The following is a 19,599-nucleotide window of genomic DNA, read 5'->3' on the forward strand; positions in this document are numbered from 1 at the left end:
CATCTAGTTACCTGGGGTTTACATACGTTATTTTGTGACAGATCTCCACGTACATGCCTGCTATGGGTGCATCAAACACTGTTCCCGTGCTCTCTGTTACTTTTAAAAAGTTACCAAATTCTTATCTGGACTAGTAATCAGTTGGTTGTTTGCATCTATGAGGTGTAGAATCAACAACCCTTCTGATAAATAGATGTTGTTTATGTATACTCCTTTATGGTGGTAATTAACATTTGGAGTTTGGTACGTAGCAGTTCTTTGTCTACTTGTCTTGGATCTTACTGTTAAGACGTTGCTGGTTTCATGTCTGGAGTAATAGTAATCAGTTTGCTGTTTGCTGTTCGTGCAGTTATATTTCGTGTCTGGAGCGTGAATGGAACTGATGGGAGGTGGAGCCCTGTACGCATCCGCTGTCCCCGCACACACCATCAAGGTATCCCCTTCATACTGCCGCTCATCTTGGTCTTTTGTCGTTCATTTCCTAGATCTCGCACGCGAGGTGTTTGTTTGAGTGTACCGACGGCGTTTGATTTTCTGGAAAGGTTGAACCTACTGTAGGAGTTCGCGCGGTTTGATCGTGAATTGCTTTCTTGCGATGGTCCCATGTCGCTGATTGAATGCAGATGCACGCGCTGTCGGGAATTGCACTGTCGTGGTAGTTAGTGTATGGGTGGATAAACCGTAGTGGGCTAGTACAAACCATCCTAATGTGGTCATCGCTGTTTTGGGTCCAGTGCAGAGTCTGTTGAAATTGGACTATCATATCATTATAGATGCCCCAGTTCTTGTTCACAAGCTCATCCTAGAAGTGGGTACCACAAAATGTATGATAAGTTTCTGTATCCATGTATATTTATTTACTGTTATAACATGGATATATATTCTGCTTTAATGTTAGTTGTAGCATTAGCACATCCATATGTGCAAGAAAAGGGTTCGTGTATGTGTGCCTCTGGTTCAATTTTTTACATGGTTCCTTTGACGTCATTAGTTAAAATGGAGCAAGTTGTGTATGTGTATATATACACTATTACAGCAGCCAGATGCAATCCATTTTATTAAATGCGTTCTGGTTCGGATTTGGTCATGGCATGACTTTATTGTTCTGTTTTCTATGAATCTAGTCACTACTTCTGGAGGCAAATTATCCTTACTCATGCATATTGAGCTTTCCATCTTCTTGAGGCAACTGTAGGATGGTAAAATTGTTGCTTTCTTTCTGCAGTCACGACCAAGAGACAGAGAAAGCATAGGTTGCTCGGGTGCATGCTAGAGGCTAGAGCTGCAGGAGGTTCAGTTACATGCTCTTAGTTTTTTTCCTTCAATGCTACGTTGTGGTAGCCATGCTGTATGTTTCCAGGTTTTCTAACTATATGCAAAACTTTCTGTAGGCTCGGCGGGAGCATCCTGATGCTTGGCGGTGGACGACAAGGACTTCCTCGCACACAATTTGTCTTCTAAGATTTACGGCGCCAAGGTAATCTCACTCTCTCCGACCCTGGTTGTCTTGTGGGTAGGGCTGCTGTAGATGGTGGTCTGTGTGGATCTTGTTATACTGAGGGTGTTATGCTGTTGGTGGCTTGAAAGAAGGGCAGAAATGCTTAGCAATCTATTTCCTGTAGTATTTACCTGTTTACATTATGAAATGTGTGGACAGTAGGTATGTTTTCTAGGTTATATGGTAATAATTGTACACCTTATCGTTGAGTTTGGTTTGTGTTTATAGAATGACAAGGTTGGTTAATTAAGCCCTGCCTGTATCTTTTAGAGTTTACTTCATTGGTAGCATATTCAGCTGTATTAATTAATATTGTACATGTTGGAGAATTTAGACGATGATAAAAAACTGTAACCATGAATACTCAAATAGAAACTTGAACAACCATATGGTTTAATTTGGTGATGTTCCTCCATGCTAAGAGCTAATCTGCTGCATTGTTATTCAACTTACATCGACAATATTAATTTCGCTGAAATCATGTTTTCTTTTCTATGTTTATCTCCCCGGACGACCACTACTACCTCCGTGTTTTTTTATTCTAGCCTATATTGGTGTTTGGCGATCCTGTTCTAATTAATGTGTATAGTTCAAGCCCTTGTTTCTATCTAAATGTGTGCACAGAAGTTCTGTTACCTTCTGAAAAATTATTGGTGCATTTTTTTGTTTCTCAAAAACAAAATAGCTTGCTCATTTAAGCTGTGGCATCCCTACTGTTAGCTTTCATATTGTATCTCTGCTTTCTTGTCTGAGAGTATCTCATTTTAACTAGCTGGAGAACACAAATCATGGTACTAGCTCAGTTTGTGTTATTATTATAAATAACTATCATTTTCTTGAATGGTCTATTCATAATATATTTGCCCCAGTTTTCTGATTCTTCTCTACTGAGTAATGTAACAGGGCGACCAGGAAGGCATGTTGCCGTTTTGTTTGTTCCCAGCCCGACTATGGTTGTCCAGCGAGTCCAGCATGTTGTTATTTTCCCCAGTTTTTCTGGTTCTTCTCTATTGATTCATGTAACAGTGCGAATGAGGAACCATTTTGTTTGTTCCCAGCCCGATTATGGTTGTCCAGTGAGTCCGGCATGTTGTTCATCTGTCTATGGTCGTCCAGCTATTTTGGCATGTTGTTCATGACGCGAGCGGGTGCCTAGTTTGTGGTTGCTATGGAAGGAGCTTGTAGAGCTTCTAAAGTACTGTATTACACTTGTAGTCGTTACTGTGATTTCCATTGTATTACATTATCTGGTTGCTCTTATTTGGAGCATCATGTGTGTTTTCTATCTCTGCCAATTTAAATAGTAGTTGAAATATAAAGACTGAGCCTGATAGATGGGACCCAGTTACCAGAACCTGACAAATGGGACCCAGTTACTAGAACCTGACAACAGGGACCTACCTGACTAGTTAACCCATTTAAAAAAAATAAAAATGAAACTCTTGAGATAAAAAGGCCATGGCCCAAAAATAAAAAGGCTGTAATGTTGGGCTTGGCCCATGAAGTCTATCAAAAATTAACAGAAAAAATAAATATTAAAAAGGCCGAATTAATGGGCTCGGCCCATGTAGAAAACCGAATTGGACCGGGCTGAATCTTGTGCCACATCAGCTTGCCACACTGGATGCCTACGTGGCCTGGGGAGGTTGCTAGTGACCAAAACGCCACAGTAGACATATTTTGGTCATAAACGTCTACGACCTTCTCACAGAGAAGGTCCCTATAGTCAGTTTACGACCGCCAGCTTTTGACCTTCTGTTTTTGGTCACAAAAAGGTCGTAAATGGAAATTTGTGACCTTTCAGTGACCAATAGTCAAGGTCACAAGTTGACATATTTCTTGTAGTGATTGCCTGTTCCGTCCAAGCCCTCCCGATGAACACGACCACACATTCCGTTCCAACCAAGCCGGTTGGCTCCCCATGAACACGACGACGACGTTGTTTCTCCGTTCCGACCCAGCCATGTACGTATGCGCGAGTAGGCGTTCGAGACCCTGCCCGTATGTACGTACGTGGCCGGATTTTCTTTCTTGCACCCTCACCGCTGTACGTACGTGTACATGCTACGTGCGCCCCTCTACTACGACACGTGCACGCCTCTACTACGACACGTGCGCGCCTCTACATCGATCAGTATGTACGTACACGTTCGCGACCAGAATGACAACGCTACGTACGCTACGACCAGGTGGGTTTCGACTATCAGGCACTTCCTTGCGTGCGAAGATGTAGCTGGTGGGTCCCAGCAGTCAGGGGGGCGAATCGTTTTTTTGCCCGGACGCACTTCCTTGCGTGCAAAGATGTAGCTGGTTGGTCCCAGCAGTCAGGGGGGTGAATCGTTATTTTTTTTGCCCGGACGCACTTCCTAGCGTGCGAAGGTGTAGCTGGTGGGTCCCAGCAGTCAGGGGGGCGAATCGTTTTTTTGCCCGGACGCACTTCCTTGCGTGCAAAGATGTAGCTGGTGGGTCCCAGCAGTCAGGGGGAAACGTTTTTCGCGAAATACGGTGGCCCGTCCAGTGGGTCCCCGCTGGCAGGTGGAGGAATAATTATTTTTCGCATAATAAGGAGGCACTTCCTTGGTGTGGCTTTGGACCCAGCTGTCAGCCTCTCCACGTACAGTCCATGTTCGATGGAAGTCGTTCCTTGACCACGTTGACCACGCCGCGCCGAGAGCACTAGGGCGGTGGATGACGGCGAGGCCTAGGAAGGGGACGACGTGGAGCTGGGGAAGACGCGGCAGTGAAAGCTCGCGCGGAGAGGAGTACGAGGGTTCACTGGTTCGACTGCGGTGTGAGGCTGCCGTCGCCGCAGGGCCTGGCCCGCGGTGGGAATAGTAGGGGGCGGTGAGGCCTCCGCGACAGCACATCCGGCCACGGGAGGCAGGAGCATGCGGCACGACCGGCGCTGCTTTGGGCGGCTGGAGCAAGAAGACCAGAGGTTGAAGAAGCACTACGGCCGTTGGATGGACATCGTACGGTCACTGGAGCTAGAATCGTTTATATTGACTAAGTTGACAAAGCCCTCCGTCCCCGTCAACTTAGTAGGCCCACAAGTCAACCTCCCACCAAGGTGGGTCCCAGCTAGCAGGGGGGTATTCATTTTTTTGTGCGTAATAAGGAGGCACTTCCGGTGGGTCTGAGCTGACAACAGGGGGAACTTTTTTTTCGCGAAATACGGTGGCCCGTCGGGTGGGTCCTAGCAGTCAGGGGGAAACGTTTTTTTTTTGCGAAATACTGGTGGCCCATCCGGTGGGTCCTTGCTGTCAGGTGGAGGAATAATTATTTTCCGTGTAATAAGGAGGCACTTCCTTGCGGCTGTCGTGGACCCAGCTGTCAGCCTCTCCACGTACAGTATTCTTCCGATGGAATTCGGTCGTTGACCACATCGACCACACCGCGCCGAGAGCACCACGGCGGCGGACGACGGCGAGGCCTAGGAAGGGCACGACACGGAGCCGGGGAAGATGCGGCAGTGGATGCCCACGCGGAGAGGAGTACGAGGGTTCACTGGTTCGGCTACGCTGCAGTCGCCGCAGAATAACAGGGGGTGTGGATGAGTGGATTGGAGGGATGGCCTAGCCAGCGGTGGGAGTAGTATGGGGGCGGTGAGGCCTCCACGGCAGCACAGCCAGCCATGAAAGGCAAGAGCAGGCGGCACGACCGGCGCTGCTTTGGGCGGCTGGAGCAAGAAGACCAGAGGTTGAAGAAGCACTACGGCCGTTGGATGGACATCGTATGGTCAGTCGAGCTAGAATCGTGCATATTGACTAAGTTGACAAAGCCCTTCGTCCCCGTCAACTTAGTAGGCCCACTATACTTGGTCCCAGCTAGCAGGGGGAGTATTCATTTTTTTGTGCGTAATAAGGTGGCACTTCCTTGCGTGCGAAGATATAGCTGATGGGTCCGAGTTGTCAGCGGCGGTAACGTTTTTTTTGCGAAATACAGAGGCCCTTTCGGTGGGTCCCAGATGTCAGGTGGAGGAATCATTATTTTGCGCGTAATAAGGAGGCATTTCCTTGCGTGCGGCCATGGACCCAGCTGTCGGCCTCTCCACGTACAGTCCACTTCAGATGCATGTCGGTCGTTGACCACGTTGACCAGGACGCGCCGAGAGCACCAGGGCGGTGGACGACGGTGAGGCCTAGGAAGGGAACGACACGGAGGCAGGGAAGACTCGGCAGTTGTTTCTCACGTGGAGGGGAGTACGAATGTACGAGGGTTTACTGGTTCGTCTGCCGTCGCCGGAGAATAACAACACGTGTGGGACTGTGGGTGAGTAGAGGGATGGCTAGGCCAGCGATGGGAGTACGGTGGGGAGGTGAGGCCTGCGCAGCAGCACAACCGGCCGCGGGGAGGAGGGAGCAGGCAGTCCCGCCGGCGCTTGTTTGAGCGGCTGGAGCAGGAAGAGCAGAGATTGAAGAAGCACGACGGCCGTTGGATGGACATCCAACATTATACATGCCATCTGTGGAAAGCCTCAAATCTGTGGAAAACATCATACAGCCCATCTGCCATTATTTCAAATAATTTACAACCCATTTGCTAATTCTTACGGGTTTTTTTGGAGCCCATATTCTTTTTGTTAGCATTACAGCCCATATTGTGGCCACGGTTAAAAAATTATACGAAATTTTTCATATGTCGGTGCGGTCTGAACTGTTTTTAATCCCGAAATTTCGAGTCACATTCAGACTGATTTTAAAAATAAATGTATATCAATATAAAATCCAATAAATTGTCCACGCATAAAAATCAATGCAATTTAAAATCTCAAAATGAAAAAACGATATTTGAAACTAATTGCCGGTTTGATGTGTTTTAAAAATGTAGAGCCCATTTCTCATTACTGATAGGCCATTTTCTCGGCCAACCGAATGAAGCTCTCCTCGTCTTGAAAGATTTGCAGCCCAACAGGCCTGATAAAGCGACTTACTTGACAAATCACAAAAAACTAGGCTAGCCATTTTCAGAAAGAAAAAAAAACTACTGGGCTGGTCTGTGGTAAACATAAAAGAAAAGGTTGTCTAGACAGGCCAGAGTGTCCCGCACAGCCCAGTTGACACCCTGTTTCCGTCTCAAAACAAATTAGATAAATGCCACTCCAATTATGGCGATTCATAAAAATGCCACTACAATTTCCAAACTTTGAAAAATGCCACTGCAATTTTTGCAAACTTTGAAAAACGCCACTACAGTTTGCAAACTTTGAAAAATGCCACTCCAGACTTCGAAAAATGCCACTAGAAATGGCATGAAATGGCATTTTTCAAAGTTTGGAAATTACAGTGGCATTTCTCGGATACACCAGATTTGGAGTGGCATTTATCAAATTAACCCAAAACAAAAATAACTGGGCGAGCTGCTAGGTCCCTGGTGTCAGCTGCTCGTTGTGCAATTCTCTCGTTTATTGACTACATTGACAATGGCATGGGACCCAGATGTCAGAAATCCACTAGGAGGAGCCATTTTTTATTGGCTTGAAATAAGGAGGCACTTGCTTGCGTACTGCCATGACCTTGGCGGGTCCCTGATGTCATCCTCTCCACGTACAATCATCTCCTGATTGTGTACGCGTCAACTTGCTAGGCCCACAAGTCAGCCTCTAAACCCGTGGAGGACAAATACAACCAATTTAAAAAAATAACAGCCCATTCCGTACGTTCAAATGGAAAGTTCAACATTCAGAGCAAAGTAACAAGTCTGATCCACATATAGAGTACTGAACTTCCATGTTGACAACCATCATAGCCAAGTTAACTATCTACTCCCACTAATACTCTAGTAGCGTACGAGTACTAACTTACTCTTAGCTAACTATATGATGTCGGCCGCCATCTGTGGTGCACACTAAACGCCGGCACCGGCGTCCTGTGCCTCGCCTCAGACTTGCCAGAGGTGCGATAGGGCGCGTTGCTCACGCGCGTTGGCCCTTTCCATGCCGGCGTGGTCCACCGAAGCTTCGGCTTCCAAGCAGGAAACCCACTTGACGAGCTGGTAGTAAAAATCGGCGTCGCGAACGCGTGCCTGCCCGACAGCCTCCTGGGCTATTTGCCAGGCGCCAGCCTCCACGTAGTCGGCCCAGTTGCGGTCGCTCTTCTCGCGACTTAGAGCGACGGTGCGCTGCTGCTCCATGTCCCGCTGGCGGCGCAAATCAACGATATGCTGCTCCTCCGCCAGGCGGTCGCGCTCCAACAACTCCTGCTCCTCCGCCATGCGGTCGCGCTCCAACAACTCCTCAATCTGCGCATTGCCATCTAAAGACAGATAGAATGCCTTCTCCCTCCGTCCGTCTTCCGGTGAAAAACCGAACACTAATTCTGGCGGTGACCGCCTCCGGCGTCGCCTACCGCGGACGGGCGGGGGCATGGCGTGCGTGGCGAGCGACGTCGGGCCGGTGGGGGCTTATGGGGATATAGCGAGTTGGGTCACGGTGGCACCAGAGAAGGCCGGGAAACAGTACTTATAGGGGGAAGGTAGCGTGTCGGTCATCGGATTCAATGCATAATGGCTTAGCGCGCCAGCTTGCCGTGGAAAACTTGGGAAACTGAAATTATGACTGTGTCGTCCCGTCCTGTCTGGGTCGCACGCCGGCATGGCGGTCAAACGAGTGCACTCGAATCATCTCCCTCCTTGTCAATAATGATTCCACGGATTTAAAAAGCCCGCAACAATTAAAGCGTATCTTTTTTCGCATCAGTTAGCTGCCTTAATTACGGCTGGCTGCATGCAGGCACTCAGAATCGCTCGCAGACAGTATGCGAAGCAGGATGCAATGAGTCGCAGCCGAGGGCACGCATGCAGCCACTTAAATCGCTATAATTAATTAGGCTTAAACTTCTACATGCCGTTAATTATTGCCATGCCTTGGTCTTGCTCCTTTGCTCACGGGACTAATAAACCCGGACGGAGGGAGTACCTTGGTCGGTGAGAGGTTTGAACTAAGCCTTGCAAACCGGAAAGGAGGTACTAGTAATGTCGGTTTTTTGTGTAGGATTATCCTATCCTTTCAGTACTGTAATGTCGGTGATTACGTGTCTTGTAACCGGATCTTTATTTTATGAATGAGAAACGTATTACCTCGCAAAAAAAGTAAAGGAGGTACTAGTACGTGCGTGATCCGCTATTTATTCGTGTAGGATCGAGTAGGTCGTTTCTTGAATTGAGCCCTGCAAACCGAAAAGGAGGTAGTACGTGCGTGATCCGCTATTCATCCGTGTAGGATCGATAGTGTAGCTTGTCAGTTTCTTCAGAGGTAGGCATTTTTATCCGTGTAGGATCGATAGTGTAGCTTGTCAGTTTCTTCAGAGGTAGGCATTTTTATTCAAAAAACTGCCACTTCGCATCTTGCGTCACAAATAAAACTGCCAGGAGCACATTTGTAGGCTAGCTAGTGATCGATCAGTAACTTGTAAACACTGAACGAACAGAAATAAGTACTGTTAATATATCTCAATGATTCACAGATCATATACAAATATGTAGCTCCAAAAGCAAAGATCAGCCACTTCATATCTTGCGTCACAACTAAAACTAACTAGTATGATTCCCATACATAAGATCAACATGTTAATGCATCTCAATGATTCACAGATCATATACAAATATGTAGCTCCAAAAGCAAAGATCTAGAAAAAACAACTGTTCTTCCTACTAACATGGATGCTTCTCTTGGCCAACATTCAGTACAAACTGAAAGACAAATTTGTTTGTGAATTCTACAATTCCTCTTGCAAACGTAAGTGGTTTCACCAACATCTGGAACCATGAGAATGAACCACACATGATGGAGGAACATCCACTGCAATATGATTTGGTCTTCTCTCGATCAGACCGCGAGACTATTTTCGGAATACAAACTTTAACTTACGGAAAATGATGCCCATTGTATAATCAGACCAAAGCAATGAAGCACCTAGTGTTGGCCAGTAAAAAGTACAGTAGTACTTTTTTGCAGTCCATGAAGTGACTATCCAATCTTTGTGTCTATTTTCAAATGGCACTGCATGCAGTGACTATACTATTCTCTTGTGCAGTTCAACCAAAATAGCGGAAACTTTGTTTGTTTGCCAAATAGCAACGGGCAGACATCTCTGTCTGCACAAATATCAAGCAGCTAGTAAACATATACCACACCATATCCGCAATGATGGAAGAGGTGAAATCGATACAACCGAAATTGAGCATCCAATCATTGAATCCTGTCCTGCACTCCAATGTAGGTCCACCCTGCCAATAAATTCACATGCAAACCACTAGTATTACTATCTAATGACAGTACAAAAAGAGTAGCAAGATAGTAACAAACCATGTACCTTCGTAATGAGCAGCTCATAGTGCCACCAATTGGATATAAAGGTTTGGAAAAAACATGCTCCTAATGTTGAACTAGTTGGACTTTTTGTGCAGTTCCACTAAAATCGAGCATCCTGTTTGCATAGATATTGAAAGTGTGATTACTATAAAGGTGGCACTAGTTGAAGCATAGACTCACAAATATAATCATTACAATTTCTTAATGGGAAAAGGTAGCAAGACTGTTTCTAACCACCTATTTGAAGGAATAAATAAAGCAACAACGGCTGATGTCAGGAAGGCATACATAATTTTTTCTGAAAAACTGAGCCATTCCTAACCTTTCCTCTTCTTTTAAGCAAATTTTGTGCAGTTCTACTAAAATAAAATGACATCACCGCCTTGACAATTCAGTGACACTGTACAAAAGGAAATGACTTAACATTACATCATGATGTCGGGTATGTAGTCGACAGGCATTAGAGACAAACATAATGAACATTAATTTTAACAAAGGTGTGACTAGCTTTACCGGGATAATTTGAGTGAACTCTACACCCTCTGTTCCTTAATATAAGATGTTTTCGTGGTTCAATTTAAAGTACCCAAACGTCTAGTATTTAGAAAAACAGGTAGTAGTTTTCTTGATCACATATCTGGGAAAGCTTGCCACACTTTATTTATGTCCATACGCTAATGCAACACCATTCGAATACTACAAATATACACTAATCCAGTGTCTAGTGCAATAATAGAGTAGTTAGTTTATTATAGGGTACAGTACAATGGTTTTACTGAACAGATTTCAATAAACTCTAGCACTGGAAGGTTTCTATAAGAATTAACAATACACAATGTAAAGGTAACAAGTTTCAGCATTGGTATACTAGCTGTGCATGAGCATCAAACCAAATACAGAAGTCTGAAGGTAACTAGCATTATTAACTAATGACAGTATACAAAATTGCAAACCATGTACCTCCAAGGTAAATATCATTTCGAACTCGGGGGGACCTTAAAAATTGCTATCCCAATCTTGATAATCGATCAAACATAAAAACTTGATCGAACGAATCAAGAGAACAGCCGGAGGAGGAGGTGCCCACTCTTGACATTTCCTCTTGTCTTCATAATTCTGTGCTGTTTAACCAAAATAAAATGACATTAGCGCCTTGGCATTTTGGTGATAGTGTACAAAAAAATTAACTTACTTCATGAAAGTGAGGTATGTAATCTATAAGCATTAACAGTGCAAAAATCTGAAGGTAGTAACAAGTTTCATCGTTGGTATACTGGCTGTTCAACAGCATTAGAATGCCTTAGCTGAAAAATCTTTAATACATCCACAATCAACAGCTAACCCTGAAATAATCCAGTGACATTAAATGGCATTGCTTAAATTTATCGGTGGCATTAGACTGAGAGCGACATTAGTTAAATGTGGCATCACTTTAGCAGTAGCATTGCTTGACTTGACTGTTGGCGTTATACTAACAGCAAAAAAGTGGCAATAAGAGAATGGGAGGCCCATTCGGACAGTGGGCGCACCAGTACGATGTACCTCCATGGACGCAGAGTGGTGAGGGAGGTATGGTTGCCCAGAGCAACAAATATATAGGCAGCATATGTGGATTACGTCCCATTTTTGTTCTCTTTAGCCACCTTTTTCCTATGTGAGGACAACAAACCGATCGACCTGGTCATTCTCTATTGCGTTATCATGCCTTTCTACCCTTCTTCAACCAAGAGACACGAGACTCATTCCTTAGCTACTGACTTTCCCCTTTTCGACCTAGATGCGGGTTCGATGCCTACTCTCTTGGACAGTACAGTCTCCCTTCCTTTCCTTATTCAACCCAGACATGGATTAGTCTGCACGAAGTAGGGTTTCCTTTAATAGTGAAAATTATGGTTTTCGTCAGCGTGGCTAGCAGAGCACAGGATAGCAAATTGGGAAGATGGTGGAGTGGAAAAAGATCCACATGCAACGACGTGCCAGATGGGGCAATAGAACAAGGGTATGGTTCGAAAAGAGGTAGCATACCTTAGGGCCGGCGGGAAGTGGCTTCGCTCGTGGTCGTCGTCCTCCGCACACACTACGGCAGTGAGCTTGGGGATGGAGGCTATCCCGTGCGGGCGCTAGGTCTGAGAGGACGGCCTTGTCGTCAGTGCGTGACCTCGCTCGCCGACGACGAGTGCGTCAATGATGCACGTCCTTTTCTTCCCCGACAGATCTGTGACCACCGGTGAGGAGGGATAGAGGGGCCGCCTTTTTTAGATCTGGAGAGAGGGTGGTAGTGTGAGAAGCAAGTGGGCAGCCCTTGGCAAGAAAGCACTGAAGCTCCAGCCTATATATCTTTTTTATACTACTAGTACTGGAGGTGGAGTATTTGTAGAGTAGTTTATATTTTCTCTGCGTACAGCACCAGTTAGTCGTGCTTCAAAACTGAACGACACGCCGTAAAATAAAGGTCGATAACTAATGCGACACCTCAGGCCAACACGGCCAGATCGTATTTTGCACGAGAAATTACACACCATGTTTCATTGACATGTGGTCCCGTTCCAACATATCAGTGAGACAACGGCGAGTAGTAGGAGTATTTCCGAACCGACGTGTAGGCCGGGGCGCCCCTTCGTGAACCGTGGCAAACTGGCAACCGTCCACTGACTCTTCGCCTTTCCCTCTCGATTTGGAACTGCTGTCGCACGCTCTTCATCTCCCTCCTCCATTTTCCTTCAGCCCTTCACCCTTTCTTCTGCCATTGTTCGATCGTCTTCTCCATGGAGGGAACAGGACGGAAATGACCCCGTTATTCTTGCCCCGATCTGAAAGATGACGTGGTGGAGGAACTCATTGATCGGTGCGACGTCATCACCTCGGCTAGCATGGCAGGTTCATTCAAGCCCATTCTCGACTCAACTAATAACATCATTACAAGGAACCCAAGAGTCAAGGAGCGGTTTGATCTCCCCTATCTTCTTCACCGTGACCCTGATGACTGGCGCCGTCATGACGGAGGCCTCGCCCTGTGCAAGTTGATGCCGCTTGATAATGATACGTATGATGTTAAGATGCCATTGCTTGAGGGCAAGGCTTGGGCAGGCGCAAATGGAGATTGGGTTGTTTACATTGGGTCCAACTGCGAGTGGGAACTTGTGAATGTGTACACTCGTGACCGGGTTCCACTTCCAAAAATCTCAGCAGACTGCCTAGAGGTTGAGCACATCGGTATTGTATGCACGATCAAATACAATCATGGTGACTGTCTTCTATGGAAGATAGCAATTTCTCGAGTTCCCAACCGCTCTTGGAATTACAACAACTATGAAGTTGTTGCTATCTTCGACAAGCTTGTTGCCGTCCTTGCTGGTTTGACTCGATGGATATTGCTCAAAAATCAGTTTCTGTACACGGATGAGTACTATGATGCAATTCAATACGAGGGCCTTGTGTTTGCTGCCACCACTCGTGGCACTGTTTTTGCATGGCATCCTCGTTGCTTTGGTACGTTTGTCTTCCACCGTAATTATAATTGTTTCATCCACATGCATGCGGGTTAGCAAGTTTCCCTTTACTAATTAACCTTCTTCTTGTGTTTCCAAGGTCCTGTGAACATTCCACCACCTATACTTGAAGATTTTTATAACCAAGGGGGAGATGACGATGGTGATGATCACGAGCATGAGGACGAGCAGCGCCCATATACTCTTTAGCGCCTGGAAACTAATTCCGATGGATCACTTCTTCTCGTGTGTATACATCCCACTGATGATGTTACTGCTAAGGAAGCAGGTGTAGTCTCCCATGGTCGCTGAGGGAGTCCTGGACTAGGGGGTGTCCGGATAGCCGAACTATCATCATCGGCCGGACTCCAAGACTATGAAGATACAAGATTGAAGACTCCGTCCCGTGTCCGGATGGGACTTTCGTTGGCGTGGAAGGCAAGCTTGGCAATACGGATATGTAGATCTACCATTGTAACCGACTCTGTGTAACCCTAGCCCTCTCCGGTGTCTATATAAACCGGAGGGTTTTAGTCCGTAGGACGAACAACCATTACAACAATCATACCATAGGCTAGCTTCTAGGGTTTAGCCTCCTTGATCTCGTGGCAGATCCACTCTTGTACTACCCATATCATCAATATCAATCAAGCAGGAGTAGGGTTTTACCTCCATCGAGAGGGCCCAAACCTAGGTAAAAACATCGTGTCCCTTGTCTCCTATTACCATCCGCCTAGACGCACAGTTCGGGACCCCCTACCCGAGATCCGCTGGTTTTGACACCGACATTGGTGCTTTCATTGAGAGTTCCTCTGTGTCGTCACGATCAGGAAGGATGACTCTTCCCGTCTTTAAAGACGATATCATCACCAAAGGAGCCTTGGCCGCCAGCCAGACTATCCGGCTAGGTGGTTTTCTCATGACCGCCTGTTCGGCCACCGCTTCGACAATGACCTCTCGGGTCATCAAAAGCAATCTTCACGTCAACTCGGAATTCGCCGAGCAGCTGGATCCAATAGAGCTCTCGTTCGTAAACGAGCTCTTGGATCGCATCGCCGCCCTGGGAGTCGCTACAGACTACAATCAGATTGGGCTTAAAACCGATCTAAGAGAGATTAACTCTCCCCGGATTACCCACCACGTTGCGGTGGTAGAGGAACAAAGCGGCGAATCTTCTTCTGTATTAAAAACTAGTTATGTCCGGACTCCCGAACCCTCCATGCCGGATTCCCGCGGAGGGACGGACGTCAACCAAGCACTGAACCTAAAGTCAGGCATCGGACCAGACTCGCTGGACAACGTCCAGCAATCCAAGCTTCCAAATTCAGAAATTTTTCGGCCTTTGAGCCTCAAGATGGGCAGGGTTTCGGACTCAGTTCCACCCACCCACCCTAACATATGCAATCTATCTCAAATCCGGCAAGAGCCCGTCGAAACAGTACATCATTACTGGGCTAGATTCATCCTGGTTATGGACAGGATAAAGGACTGCTGTGAGGAAAATGCAATTTCAATTTTCTGCAATAATTGCACGGACAAGGGAATCTTGAACGCCGTAAGTTGTTGTGAAATTACACGCTTCGCCGACCTGGCGTCCATAGTGTGAAAGTACTGTGCGATAGAGAGTTTCCGGAAAACCGAAACTAAGTTTTGGGACAATCCGGCTCCGAATACAACCCTAGTCCGAAACAAAAGGGTGCATCATGCTCAGGCACCAGGTACAAAAACCAAAAAGCAAAAACCCCATAAAGGGCACGGAACCGTATTGGAGGGATGGCTCAGCGGACCCGGTAAAATTCACAGTACAGAAGGCGCCACTCCAACACATAGCCTTCAAGCATGTTGGATACTGCGGCAGGTGGCCAAAAGTGGCAAAGAGCTTCTAGCTCCGGAAAACCACTCCAACAGTACCAGTACGGTGTCAACAGTCTTCAAGACTTTCGCATCAAATAATATGCGAAAACGAACAATCTGTAGCCTCGCTGAAGTCTACCAAGTAGCAACAACAAATCCATGAGCGACACGGCCATCACCTTCAACGCCAGCGACGAACCTAAATTCCGAACAGCCCGAGCACCAGCCGCATTGGTCCTCAGTCCAATAGTGGACGGCTTTTGTCTTACCAAGGTACTCATGGATGGCGGTAGCGGATTAAACCTCATCTACGAGGAAACCCTTCAAAAAATGGAAATAGACTGGAGCCGCATTGAGCGAAGCAGTACAACCTTTAGAGGAATAATCCCTAGCCGGGAAGCACGCTGCACAGGAAAAATCACACTTGATGTGGTGTTCGGCTCGCCGGACAATTACAGGTCCGAGGAGGTCACATTCCAAGTGGCCCCGTTCAGCAGCGGATATCATGCTATATTAGGATGAGAGGCATTCGCAATTTTTCAAGCCATACCCCATTACGGGTACATGAAGCTTAAGATGCCCGGGCCCAGTGGAATAATCACTCTTGTTAGTGATCCGGACACAGCACTCCGCGCCGAAAACAAGACAGCCGCACTAGCCCTAGAGGCACCATCCGAAGCCTTAGCGGCAGAGGAGCTCACGGTGCTGCGCTCAACGGTGAACAGGGATGATGTGATACTTGATAAGAGGTCCAAGTCCACCTCTTTTAAACCAGCGGACGAAATAGTCAAATTCCAGGTCCATCCAACGGACCCAACAAAGACGACCTCCATTGGGGCACAGTTAAACCCTGATGTAGACGCTGCACTACGAGAATTCCTTTGGGAGAATTGGGACATCTTCGCCAGGCATCCTTCAGATATGCCAGGAATCCTACGCAGATTGGCAGAACACAACCTAAACATCCTAAAAGGATTCAAGCCAGTCAAACAGGCTCTTCGGTGATTTTCCGAACCCAAAAGACAGGCAATGGGAGAGGAGCTAGCCAAACTATTGGAAGCCGGATTCATCAGAGACATCAAACATCCGGATTGGCTAGCAAACCTGGTAATGGTACCAAAGAAGGACAAATCCTGGCGCCTATGTGTCGATTTTAAAGACCTCAATAAGGCTTGTCCAAAGGATCCTTTCCCCCTTCCCCGCATCAATCAAATAATCGATGCTACTGCAGGGCACGATTCATTGTGCTTCCTCGACGCATACTCCGACTACCATCAAATCAAGAAGGCGGAGGCGGACCAAGCCGCAACGGCATTCATTACTCCACATGGACCATTCTGCTTGAACATGATGCCCTTCGGACTCAAAAACACCAGCGTAACATATCAGCACATGATTCAGACATGTCTGGCTACCCAGATCGGCAAAACAGTAGAGGCATACGTAGACGACGTGGTCGTCAAAACCAAACACGTCGAAACTCTAGTAGACGATTTGAGGCTCACATTCGATAGCCTCCGAGCATATGACATAAAGCTGAACTCGGAAAAATGCGTTTTCGGCGTACCAGCCGGAAAGCTCCTGGGCTTCATTGTATCCGGTAGAGGAATTGAAGCAAACCCAGCCAAGATCCGAGCTCTGTCGCAGCTGGATATTCCAAAAGACCTCAAACAAATACAAAAATTGACTGGATGTGTGGCGGCTCCAAGCCGCTTCATCTCCCGTTTAGGAGAGAAGGCATTGCCCCTCTAGCGCCTCCTCAGGCGCACCGAACACTTCGAGTGGACGGATGTCGCCATGGCCGGACTCGAAGAAATAAAGGCCATACTGGCAACAAATCCGGTCCTGGCCGTGCCCAACCTGGGCGAACCAATGTTATTATATATCGCGGCAACACATCAAGTTGTCAGCGTGGTCCTCGTCGTTGAACGAGAAACAGAAGGACACAAATTCCCTCTTCAAAAGCTAGTGTACTACGTATCCACTGTCTTAACTCCATGCAAGTCCCGGTACCCGCATTATCCAAAGATAGCGTACGCAATGTTTATGGCATCCCGGAAGCCGCGACACTACTTTCAAGAGTGTTCGATAACAGTGGCCTCCGAAGTACCCCTCAACGACATTATATACAACCGCGACGCGACGGGCAGGATTGCGAAATGGGCCATCGAGATCTTACCATTTGATATAACCTATAAACAACGGCGAGCTATAAAGTCACAAGTTTTAGCGGACTTCATCGCTGAATGGACCAAAGCCGAATTCCCTAAAGAGTATGGCGCTTACTCCAATTGGATTATGCATTTCGACGGCTCCAAAATGTTGGCCGGCTTGGGGACTGGCGTCGTATTGACGTCCCCAACCGGAGACACAGTCCAATACGTACTTCAGATAATGTACACGGACTCCAACAATGCAGCCGAATATGAGGCCCTCCTACACGGTCTCCGGATGGCAATCTCCATGGGTATTCAACGCCTAGAGGTGCGCGGGGATTCAAACCTTGCAATATCCCAAGTAAATGGAGACTTTGACGCCAAGGATCCAAAAATGGCAGCCTATCGTAAAGCTGTCCTAAAAATGTCAGCTCGGTTCGAATGACTCGAATTCCACCACGTAGCCCGGGATAATAACCAAGCAGCCGACGTGTTGGCACGCATCAGCGCAAAACGCGATGCTGTCCCTCCAAACATCTTCCTGGAGCGGCTCTTCAAGCCATCCATACTATGGGAAGAGGAGTCCGGAAATAACAACCCGGAAGCAACCACACCACCTAACGCAGAACAACCTGACATAATCGGCGGCTCAGCCGATGAAATAACACCTTCAGCCCACGAAATAATGGCGGTAATTGCCCCATGGACAGAACCATTCCTAGCCTACTTAACTAGGCAGGAACTTCCCGAAGACCAAAATGAGGCCCGTTGCATAGTTCGGTGATCTAAAGCCTACAAGGTCCATGAGGGAGAACTTTATAAGACAAGCACAACCGGAGTCCTTCAAAGGTGCATCTCCGAAGAGGAAGGGCGAAACCTTCTGGCTGAAATTCACGCTGGACTAGGCGGACACCACGCTGAAGCCTGGGCCGTTGTAGGCAAGGCCTTCCGCACAGGATTTTATTGGCCGACGGCCCGGGCAGATGCTCAGGACTTAGTCCAACGATGCGTCGGTTGTCAGCCTTTGCTAATCAGAGCCACATGCCACCCATCGCCCTCAAAACTATACCCATCACCTGGCCGTTTGCGGTCTGGGGGCTTGACATGGTTGGACCCCTTAAAGGGGGAACCCACAAGCAAAAGTACCTATTGGTCATGGTGGACAAATTCACCAAATGGATAGAGGCCAAGCCAGTTAAAACGGCCGAATCCGGACCAGTGATAGACTTCATATCCGGGGTGGTACACCGATACGGCGTCCCCCACATCATCATCACCGATAACAACACGAACTTCATGGCCGACGAGGTTAAACTCTGGTGCAAAAATATGGGCATCAAGCTCGATTACGCTTCAGTCTATCATCCTCAAACCAACGGTCAAGTTGAACGAGCAAATGGTCTAATAATGAGCGGCATCAAACCCAGACTAGTGCGGTCCCTTACGGAATCTAACATGCACTGGGTAGAGGAGATCGTCTCCGTACTCTGGGGGCTGCGGACCACGCTAAACCGTACTACCGGATTCACACCATTCTTTATGGTTTACGGCGCGGAGGCAGTTTTGCCCTGCGACATAATTCATGACTCACCTCGAGTGCGCATGTACGAAGAAAGAGAAGCTGAGTTGGATCGGCAGGACAGCTTGGACGCATTAGAGGAGGAGCGCGACGTGGCAAAGGCTCGTTCCGCATTCTATCAGCAGCAGGCTCGAAGATATCAAAGTAGAGAAGTACGGGCTAAAACTTACAATGTTGGCGAACTAGTTCTACACCTGCTAGACAAGAAAAAGGACAAACTCAAGCCCAAATGGGGAGGTCCTTTCATCATCGACCAAGTCCTGACCGGCGGAGCATACCGTCTGCGAAACGCATCGGACAACCGACTCGAGCCAAACCCATGGAACGCAGCCCGCCTCCGAAGATTCTACACCTAGCGGCGGACTCAGAGTTCGTCTCCTTCCCCCGTCCACATTTTATACTTCTATTGCCTTTTGTCTCTCTCTTTTTTCCCACTTTTTTCATAAAGCCCTTGAGGGACGATTTGTGCATTGTTCGCACACACTTGATGTGCTACCCACACTCATTATACCTGGGGGCTTCTTTGACAGAAGCTTACTTATACGGGCTTCATGCCCCACACATGTGTCAAACTTACGCATGTACCTTTTATTGACCATTATATGCATCGATATGACTTAAGTTTTGGCCAAGCTGGGTTGCCTGGCTCCTGTGCTTACCCCTACGTTCCCGATTGTTCGGCTAGGAGGTAAAGGGAGCACCTCTGCGATTGT

Source organism: Triticum dicoccoides, chromosome 3B (genome assembly GCF_002162155.2).
Source record: "Triticum dicoccoides isolate Atlit2015 ecotype Zavitan chromosome 3B, WEW_v2.0, whole genome shotgun sequence".
Taxonomy (NCBI): domain Eukaryota; kingdom Viridiplantae; phylum Streptophyta; class Magnoliopsida; order Poales; family Poaceae; genus Triticum; species Triticum dicoccoides.